This window comes from Macrobrachium nipponense, chromosome 8 (genome assembly GCF_015104395.2).
Source record: "Macrobrachium nipponense isolate FS-2020 chromosome 8, ASM1510439v2, whole genome shotgun sequence".
NCBI lineage: Eukaryota > Metazoa > Arthropoda > Malacostraca > Decapoda > Palaemonidae > Macrobrachium > Macrobrachium nipponense.
This window is the reverse complement of record NC_087203.1, coordinates 77,623,463-77,633,824: the sequence shown is the minus strand read 5'-3', so window position 1 is coordinate 77,633,824 and position 10,362 is coordinate 77,623,463. Positions and strand designations below refer to the sequence as shown.

At 38.3% G+C, this 10,362-nt stretch overlaps 1 protein-coding gene and 1 pseudogene across 1 annotated transcript in view; one reads left to right on the top strand and one right to left on the bottom strand.

The window, feature by feature from the left end:
* Positions 1-10,362, bottom strand: part of LOC135223138 (uncharacterized) — a 136,154-nt gene that overhangs the window by 55,388 nt on the left and 70,404 nt on the right. The gene's annotated exons all lie outside the window — the stretch shown is intronic.
* The window catches only part of LOC135222866 (nose resistant to fluoxetine protein 6-like), a 38,167-nt pseudogene that overhangs the window by 13,368 nt on the left and 14,437 nt on the right, over positions 1-10,362 (top strand).

Here is a 10,362-nt window from a genome sequence, read left to right as displayed (position 1 = left end):
GATTTCTGACTATCATTTCCCTGTGGATTCGCTTATATATTGCATATTAAAATCGACTTTTTATAGCCTATGAACAATTAAAAGGTAAATTATTGTCAGAATCTGAGGAAGTAACTTCACTAGGTGGCCAGAATACCGTTGTTAAGTAAAATACGTAAATATTAAATGAGCATGGTTCATAGCCTTAAAGGTGACTTAAAACCATAAAAATTCAATTGAAATGCAACTTTACGAATTCTTTCATATACAAATATTAATTTTTGTGAACAATTTTTCAGCGCTAATTTTATTTTACAGATAACAGACAATGTCCTGGACCAGATTGTCTTTAATGGTAGTTTTAGTGTGGACACGTTCTTCTTCATGAGCGGACTCCTTGCTGCGTACAGCGTCCTCCGAGAGAAAGCCGAGAGCGGACGAGTAAACTGGATTATGTATTATGTTCACAGGATACTCAGGTGAGCTGGGCGCACGTTGTTAGATATTGGAAAATGTTCATCAGTGCCAATTTCAGTTAAGAGAAAGGTGCTAAGTAGTATGTTACGTAAAGGTGATCTTGTTGTTCATACTCATAATGCGCATATTGAACCATGATCTTCAACTGGAGGCCATTCTGTTCTGCATGGACATTCTGTTTTGCAGGATTCACAAAATAGAATGCCCATGAGTAAGAACACAGTGAAGAGCAAATAGGTACAGAGTAATAATAATAATAATAATAATAATAATAATAATAATAATAATAATAATAATAATAATAATAATATATATATTATTATTATTATTATTATTATTATTATTATTATTATTATTATTATTATTATTATTATTATTATTATACTTTGTAGTGAACATCCATGCAAAGTTTGCGACTGCACAAGTAAAGGGATTTTAGAAAGCTTGCGATCAGTCTTGCAGTTATAAATAAGAAATATAAAGAAGGTTAAATTTCCTATAATCCCTCTTTTGTACTGTCACATCGTATCCTCCTTAACAAGGGAACGGTTGCCATTAACAAGATCACAACACTTACACTGTATTTAGGGATTAGAACAACAGCAGCAACATGAAAACTACCTTAACCGCAAAAATAAATCTGCAGAAGAGCAGATGAATCCGTAAAACATAAGAGAACAGTGTGAACATCTCAACGCAACAAAATTAGGGGAATAACTTTATTGTTCCATAAAAGTAATTCAATTCGTAGGAGTAATGGTGGCATAATATAATTGAAGAAAGCTGCTGATGAAGTTTGTCAACAAACTGTATCTTGTAGGATGAATTCAGAATGTCCTTCCTTTCCTCATTTGAATTTACCTAGGTATTGTTGCGTGAGTGATCATGAAAATCACAAAGTTTTTGGAACTTGTGCTGATGTCTATTTTTCTAGATTGATACCAGCTATTGCTCTGACTTGCTTCTTCATGGCCACTGTGGCTAAATACGGCCTCGCAGGCCCGTATGGACCTTACGTCAACTCAGAGAATTTGCAGCCTTGTCGAGAGAACTGGTATATGGACGTACTTCTTGTTTCCAACTTCGCCGATGATACCTCCAGGGTAAGACTCCTGTTCCATAAAGTAAGGATCCCATTCTTTTCAGAGTGTATAGCGTTTATTTTTTCGGGGAGATCCTTACTTCCACGAGTAAAGAACTTGTTTGCTAGAGCAAGGAACCTTTTCGTAAAATAAAATTGATTCTTCCTAGAGTAACAGCCTTATTTTTCAGAATAAGTTAACTTTTTCGTGAAGGAATATGGATCATATTTTTAGAGTAAGAACCATGTTCCTATAGATGTGTTCCTTTTTCATAAAGTGACAATCCCTTTTTCGGTGTGTAAGAGCTGTTTCTTAATATAAGGTTCCTCTTCATGAAGTGAGATATATTTTATCCTCGACTGAAGTAAGATAGTTTGTTCTTGAAGCAAAGTTGTGCACCAGAATAGGGCTTCATTTTCGTCAAGTTTAAATCCCACATTCTTGAAAAGCAACTTATTTACTAAAAATAAAATAAAACTTTTTTTAATTGAAAAGTTTTTCAGTTAACGTTTTTTTTTCAAAGTGGGAATCCTGTTTATTAAGTAAAATCTTAAAACTTCTTTGCTAAAATAACAGACGATTTCTAAGTGACACCCACATTAAGAACAAAGCACCATAAGAAAGCACAGGAACAGCAACAAAAATATCACTATAATAATAATGATAATTATACTAAATATTAAAAGAATTATAAGATAGGTAATTAAAGCACCAGCAACAACAGCAACAATAAAAACTATAGTAACAACAAGTCGTAGTGAACAATAAAGAGAGGAGTAATAATAATAGTATTGGTGATGTCAATGATAGCGCTAACGTTGTTATCCCTTTCCAGTGTTTGCCCCAGAGTTGGTACACAGCTGCAGACAGCCAACTGTATCTCATACTGCCCGTAGTCCTGATACCCCTAATGCTCAATCGAAAGATTGGTGAGTGCAGTGTAGTCCTTTTTGACACTTTGAAGCTTGAAATTGCACGAGTATTTTCGTTCAAAATATGAGAAATACTAGAGTCGGGCAACTAGCTAGTGACGGATACTGATGCCGTAAGACAGAATTTACCTGTTGGTCTATTCATGAGATTTGGTTACAGCAAGAGTGAAACGTATGGCTTTACACCTTCTTTCCAGAAAGATTAACAGAGAAGCCTCCCGTAGCTACTCTCTTGGAAGCGATATATATATATATATATATATATATATATATATATATATATATATATATATATATACATATGATATATATACATATATATATATAGGTGGTGTCCTTTCACCTACATGTATCAATTACAACAGCTAAAGAATTTTGCTTTCTTAACATTGGCATTCGACATTCACACTTCACTTCCATAATGGAAAGTTGGCTCTTTCCTTTTCTAACCGTGATTTTCATAAATAACTTAGCTCTTATAATCATCATGTTTTTTATTTCTTCGTGATTTAAAATCATACACACACACACACACACCACACACACACACATATATATTATATATATATATATATATATATATATATATATATATATATATATATATTATATATATATATATATATTATATATATATATATATATAATATATAGTGTGTATGTAAAGCTAATTGGCGTCATTTGTAATTCCAGGCTTGATCATCCTGACTGGAGTAACGGTTGCTTCATTTGCTATACCGTGCTCACTTTATGCCGCCTTTAATCTGAAACCGGCCCTACCTTTCGCGTAAGTTAGGAATTTTATTATTTCAAACTTTCACTGATGTCTTAGGGTTTATCTCGAAATGAGTTCATCTACCAAGCTTCTTCATCTCAGTATATTATGCTTTTAACTTAACATCCGTCCTTTTTTACGCTTTTTAACTAAGTCTTGAGACCAGTGCTTCAAAGCTAATCACTTGCCTAGCGTGCCTTGCAGCAGTAAATGAAGTTTGGTATCTGCATTCACTCATTTTTTTTCAGTGTATTCTGCTATATCAATACTTAGTTCCTATTTTGGTTTCTCAAAATTTGAGGGCACATTCCCCTGTTAGGCGTTCATAATACCAGTAAATTAAGGGTTTAGAGAACAGTGCTCTCTTATTTTCTAATTTAATTTTTTTCTATGAGGAATACACTAGATCCTCTTACTCGTCTTTGACAACAGTATTCATTTACTTTAATTTTTATCATGAACAGAGTACCCGAAATCGTACCAGAGGAGACATCACTTAACCATGATTACATGCCCTGGGGACGAGCTAGTCCGTATTTCATCGGCGTTTGGGCTGGATGGCTTCTCTCAGTTTACAGGGGAAAGAAAATCAAGATGCCTTTGGTAGGGACGCCAGATGATTGCGTTCAAACACAACCGCGTCATCATTTCTCATTCGCTTCAGTTATTACAGCTTTACGTGGCCTTACTTGCTCCTCCATTGCTTTAAGCATTGTTTTTATCATTTGTCTCATTCCTTGACAAAATAGAATATGAGATGCGCTTGATCACTGAGCCCGCTCTCACGTCTTCTCTCGACCTTCTTTTTCTTCACCCAAAGTGACATTTCCAACCACACCCCTATGCGTGCTCCTTCGGTCTCAGGCTAGACATGTCTAACCTGAGACCGAAAGAGCACGCATAGGGGTGTGGTTGGAAATGTCACCTTAGTTTAGGTGAAGAAAAAGAAGGTCGAGAGAAGACGTAAGAGCGGGCTCAGTGATCAAGCGCATCTCATATTCTATATTGTCAAGGAATGAGACAAATGATAAACACTCAATGTTCCCGTTCTCAGACGTCCTTGTAACTTCTGTCAGGCCACCTCATCCCGCATTCTCTCTAGGGAAAGAAGCAGTCCACGGGTTGGATTGTTTGGCACTTTCTTTTCTTGCACTATCCTCTTATTTTTGTTTACTCGACGCTTGCCATTTTTATTGGAGAATAAATCGTAAATTTTCTTAAATTACTTTAAAACTTTATATATTTTGTAGTAAACAAAAGACTAGAAAGTATACTTCCGAGTCTAAGGGGTGGAATCAGAGAAGCCTAATTTTTCTGTTAGTGTGACCCTTGTGTAAATAAGGTTTTGAGTTTTTTATTATTCCCTACTGTTGAGGTTAATAATGACCCTTGGGTAGAACAAACTGGGTAGAACAAACTGTGATACCAATTTGCGGTTCCAGACTTATTGCTTAGTTTTCCTTATTGCTTTATTCCTTTATTCATGTTTGCTGCTTGATCTTAATGTAATTGCAATTTACTTGCTATTTTTTGGGTAATGCTGCTATCAGTAATTTTCCATATGTGTATAATGTACTATGAGAGCTTGCTTTACAAAATCAATAGCCTTTCAGCATTATTTCATATTTTTTGCTTCTTATAACTAATAATAATAATAATAATAATAATAATAATAATAATATAATAATATATTATTATTATTATTATTATTATTATTACTATTATTATTAACCAGTCCATTGGGTTAGGTCGTCAATGGACTTGTTAAGCAACATTGGGGCTGGTCAGTTGTTGGATGGGTGACCGCTCTCCTCGGCGTTGATTCCTTGGGAAAGGATCTTTACCATAATTTCCTCAGGTCTACTCAGCTGTAAATGAGTACTTATCCCTGATGGGTTAGGGTCCAGCTATGGGTTAAATAGCAAAACTCAGCAATGATGTTAAGAAATGAAGGAATAAACGACAACGACGTAAATGGAACCTCTGGCAACAGAGGAGCTTCGTCCGGCAGCCAGGTATTCAACCCAATTGAAGGGGAAGACGGCCAGGTACTTGGAGGTCGTCATCCAGCAACTGACCACCACAACGACAGTAACCAACAGCCTGAGATTGGAACTACAGAAGCAAACCAAAGGAAGAAATGGACAAGAGAAGAAAATAAGGAAATATGGAGATGCTACATCAGAAGCAAACCCGACGGAGAGAGGATATAGAAGAAGGTTGTCAACATCTGGAATGACAGGAATAACACCCCCCAAACAGAGCAGAGGCTGGCCGACCAGTAAGGAACATAAAGAAAAAGAACTGGCTCTCCCCAACAGAAAGAGAAGAACTGGAAAGGAAAATGTCACACTACAACGACTTACACGAAGACGAACTGAGAGACGATGCCACAGAAGACGACAGGGATGATGTGGTATCAAACAACAACACACGAAGAAACACCGACGAAGTAACAGAGAGGACGGAATGGGTAGAAAAGATTAGACAATGGATGGAGCCAGATACAGAGAGAACAAAGATCCCCTCCATGAAAGCCTACAACACCAAGAAATTAAAGGAGAAACAAGTGAGGTCAATGAATAATGGGCATAATACACACCACCAGTATCACAGAAACAAATAACTTGGCATATGCAGGAGCAAGATTAGTAGCAGAACTGATGGGGATACGAACACCAACACCACCAGCACAACCAACCCAACAGAACCAAAACAGCAACCTCCTTGGAAAGGCGCCCTGGAAAAGCAAATCATGGTGATGAGATCTGACTTGAGTAAACTGAAAGAGATGGGAGAAAAAAGGCTAAGAAGCAAGAAAACAAGGGAGGAACTCAACGAAAAATACCATGTACAAGAGAGGGGACTAAACAACACAATAGAAGATGTAAAACAGGCTTAAGGCCAAAGCACATAAGATCCAACGGTACATGAACAGGAATAAGGGATACCAACAGAACAAACTATTCTGAACCAACCAGAAAAGACTATACAGCCAACTAAGAGGGGAAGACACCACCAAGAAATTTCTGAAGCCGAACCAAGTAAGAGACTCTGGGAAAACATATGGAGCAATCCGGTATCACACAACAAACATGCAACATGGCTCCAGGAAGTCAAGGAAGAAGAAACAGGGAGAATAAAACAAAGATTCACAGAGATCACGACAGACACAGTCAGACACCAACTAAACAGAAAATGCCAAACTGGAAAGCCCCAGGTCCCGATGAAGTCCATGGATACTGGCTCAAAAACTTTAAGGCCCTCACACCCCGAATAGCAAGAACAACTCCAGCATTGTATCACAAATCACCATGCACCCAAATGGATGACCACAGGAAGAACATCCTTAGTACAAAAAGACAAGAGTAAGGGAAATATAGCCAGTAACTACAGGCCTATCACCTGCCTACCAATAGTGTGGAAGTTACTAACAGGTATTATCAGTGAAAGGCTATACAACTACCTAGAGGAGAGGAGACAAACACCATCCCCCACCGACAGAAAGGCTGCAGAAGGAAGTGTAGGGGCACAAAAGATCAGCTCCTGATAGACAAAATGGTAATGAAGAACAGTAGGATAAGGAAAACCAACCTAAGCATGGCATGGATAGACTATAAGAAAAACCTTCGACATGATACCACACACATGGCTAATAGAATGCCTGAAAATATATGGGGCAGAGGCAAAAACACCATCAGTTCCTCAAAAATACAATGCACAACTGGAATATAATACTTACAAGCTCTGGAATAAGACTAGCAGAGGGTTAATATCAGGAGAGGGATCTTCCGGAGACTCACTGTCCCCACTACTCTTCGTAGTAGCCATGATTCCCATGACAAAGTACTACAGAAGATGGATGCCGGGTACCAACTCAAGAAAAGAGGCAACAGAATCAACCATCTGATGTTCATGGACGACATCAAGCTGTATGGTAAGAGCATCAAGGAAATAAATACCCTAATCCAGACTGTAAGGATTGTATCTGGGGACATCAGGATGGAGTTTAGAATATAGAAAAATGCGCCTTAGTCAACATAGAAAAAGGCAAAGTAACGAGAAACTGAAGGGATAAAGCTACCAGATGGGAGCACATCAAACACATAGATGAGACTGGATACAAATACCTGGGAATAATGGAAGGAGGGGATATAAAACACCAAGAGATGAAGGACACGATCAGGAAAGAATATACGCAGAGACTCAAGGCAATACTCAAGTCAAAACTCAACATCGGAAATATGATAAAAGCCATAAACACATGGGCAGTGGCAGTAATCAGATACAGCGCAGGAATAGTGGAATGGACGAAGGCAGAACTCCGTAGCATAGATCAGAAAACCAGGAAACATATGACAATACACAAAGCACTACACCCAAGAGCAAATATGGACAGACTATACATAACACGAAAGGAAGGAGGGAGAGGACTACTAAGTATAGAGGACTGCGTCAACATCGAGAACAGAGCACTGGGGCAATATCTGAAAACCAGTGAAGACGAGTGGCTAAAGAGTGCATGGGAAGAAGGACTGATAAAAGTAGACGAAGACCCAGAAATATACAGAGACAGGAGAATGACAAACAGAACAGAGGAATGGCACAACAAACCAATGCACAGACAATACATGAGACAGACTAAAGAACTAGCCAGCGATGACACGTGGCAATGGCTACTGAGGGGAGAGCTCAAGAAGGAAACTGAAGGAATGATAACAGCGGCACAAGATCAGGCCCTAAGAACCAAATATGTCCAAAGAACGATAGATGGAAATTACATCTCTCCCATATGTAGGAAGTGCAATACGAAAAATGAAACCATAAACCACATAGCAAGCAATGCCCAGCACTTGCACAGAACCAGTACAAAAAGAGGCATGATTCAGTAGCAAAAGCCCTCCACTGGAGCCTGTGCAAGAAACACCAGCTACCTTGCAGTAATGAGTGGTTACGAGCACCAACCTGAGGGAGTGTTAGAAAACGATCAGGCAAAGATCCTCTGGGACTATGGTATCAGAATAGATATGGTGATACGCGCAAATAGCCCAGACATGACGTTGATTGACAAAGTCAAGAAGAAAGTATCACGCGTTGATGTCGCAATACCATGGGACACCAGAGTTGAAGAGAAAGAGAGGGAAAAAATGGATAAGTATCAAGATCTGAAAATAGAAATAAGAAAGATATGGGATATGCCAGTGGAAATTGTACCCATAATCATAGGAGCACTAGGCACGATACCAAGATCCTTGAAAAGGAATCTAGAAAAACTAGAAGCTGAAGTAGCTTCAGGACTGATGCAGAAGAGTGTGATCCTAGAAACGGCACACATAGTAAGAAAAGTGATGGACTCCTAAGGAGGCAGGATTGCACCCGGAACCCCACACTATAAATACCACCCAGTCGAATTGGAGGACTGTGATAGAGCAAAAAAAAAAAAAAAAAAAAAAAAAAAAAAAAAAAAAAAAAATAATAATAATAGTAAATTTGTTTTCGGAACAATGACTTATACGTAGATAGACTAATCAAGTGATACGGGTTCGAAGGCCAAACCTAACCCTAGTAAATAAGGAAACCCTCAAGACCTCTAATACTTGTAACCCTACCATGGGCCACAAGATTTAGGGACAAAGGAAGAGAAAAGATAGAAAGTACCAAGCTCTAATCACGGAAATAAGGCGTCTATGGTAAGTTGATGTGGGAGTGGTACCTATCGTCATAGGGGCACTAGAAATTTCAGAGGACCTCAGGAGGAACCTGGAGAGGACTGGATGCTCAAACCTTGAGCCTTGCTTGCTCCTGAAAAGAGTAGACTACTGGTGACCCATCTATCTATCTATAATAATAAAATCCGAGTGGATCTTTCCTGTTCGTTCGCCCGTGTGGGGGGGGGGGGGTGATTGGCAGAGTATCGGGAGGGTAGGGGAGATATGACACATCCACCATTCTCCTGCAGAGCTGTTTCTCCGCCCCAGGTGTGGGCGGGGTAGGTAGGGGATCGGAAGTGTAGGGGAGACATAGCGGACAGTGCTGGGTTCCAGCACAGCGTAGTGCACTCCATCAAGCTCATCAAGAATAATTAGAAGAATGCTAGAGTTTCAGGAAAACAGGAGGTAGGCTGCAAGACTGTGAGAAAATGTATTATTATTATTATTATTATTATTATTATTATTATTATTATTATTATTATTATTATTATTATTATTATATTATTATTATTATTATTGTTTTCATCTTACAGTGGGGAGCTATTTTGGGATGGTGTGTTTCTGCGGTAGTTTCATGCCTCATTTTGCTAGGGATGGCTCCTTACAATAGAGCCAATGATCCTACGGAACTGCCGTCATCGATTTCCATCCTCTATGGGGGTTTCAGTCGCGGTGCCTGGGCTCTCTCCCTACTATGGGTAGTCTTCGCGTGCCATAAAGGATTTGGAGGTAAGGTGACAGTTCTAAAGGGCAAATTGCTCTCTTGATGATCAATATGATTGGTTTACTACGAAGATCACTTTTCTTCTACAATTTAAGAAAACACTTGTATGATTTTTCTCAATTATATAACTATTCATGTTAATGAGTGGAATTATTATTATTAATATTACTAGGAATATAAACAGAATCTTGTGAAGTAACCCCTCTCCCCTGCAAAAGATTTCACAGGGCAGATGAATAAAGAAAGCAGAAACAAGAAAAGCACAATGAAATAAAATAAAATTAACCAATACACAGAAATAAAGAAATTGGTGGACAAACATTTGCATGCAAAGCAATTGACCAGTGGTGGTAAAGCTCTCCATACTTCCCCAAACCACAGAGCATACCCCAAAGGATACTGCTTCTTAGTTAGGTTTGGGTTGGTTAGGATGCATTTGGTTAATCTAGAAAGTATTTTGGAACACTGAAAATTAGGATTTATTGTGATTATTTGCCACTTGCATCAGATTCTGAAGTGGTGGTATTGAATTCTAAGTCCGTAATTGCACACCGTTACAACTGGTTTAACTATAGCCACTTACGTTGCTTAACTGTCGATATATAGTCAGCTGTAGTTACTCGGCTCTAGAAGATTCTCATAGTAAGAGCTCTCGTTGATAATTTTTTAGTCTAAGTAAGAA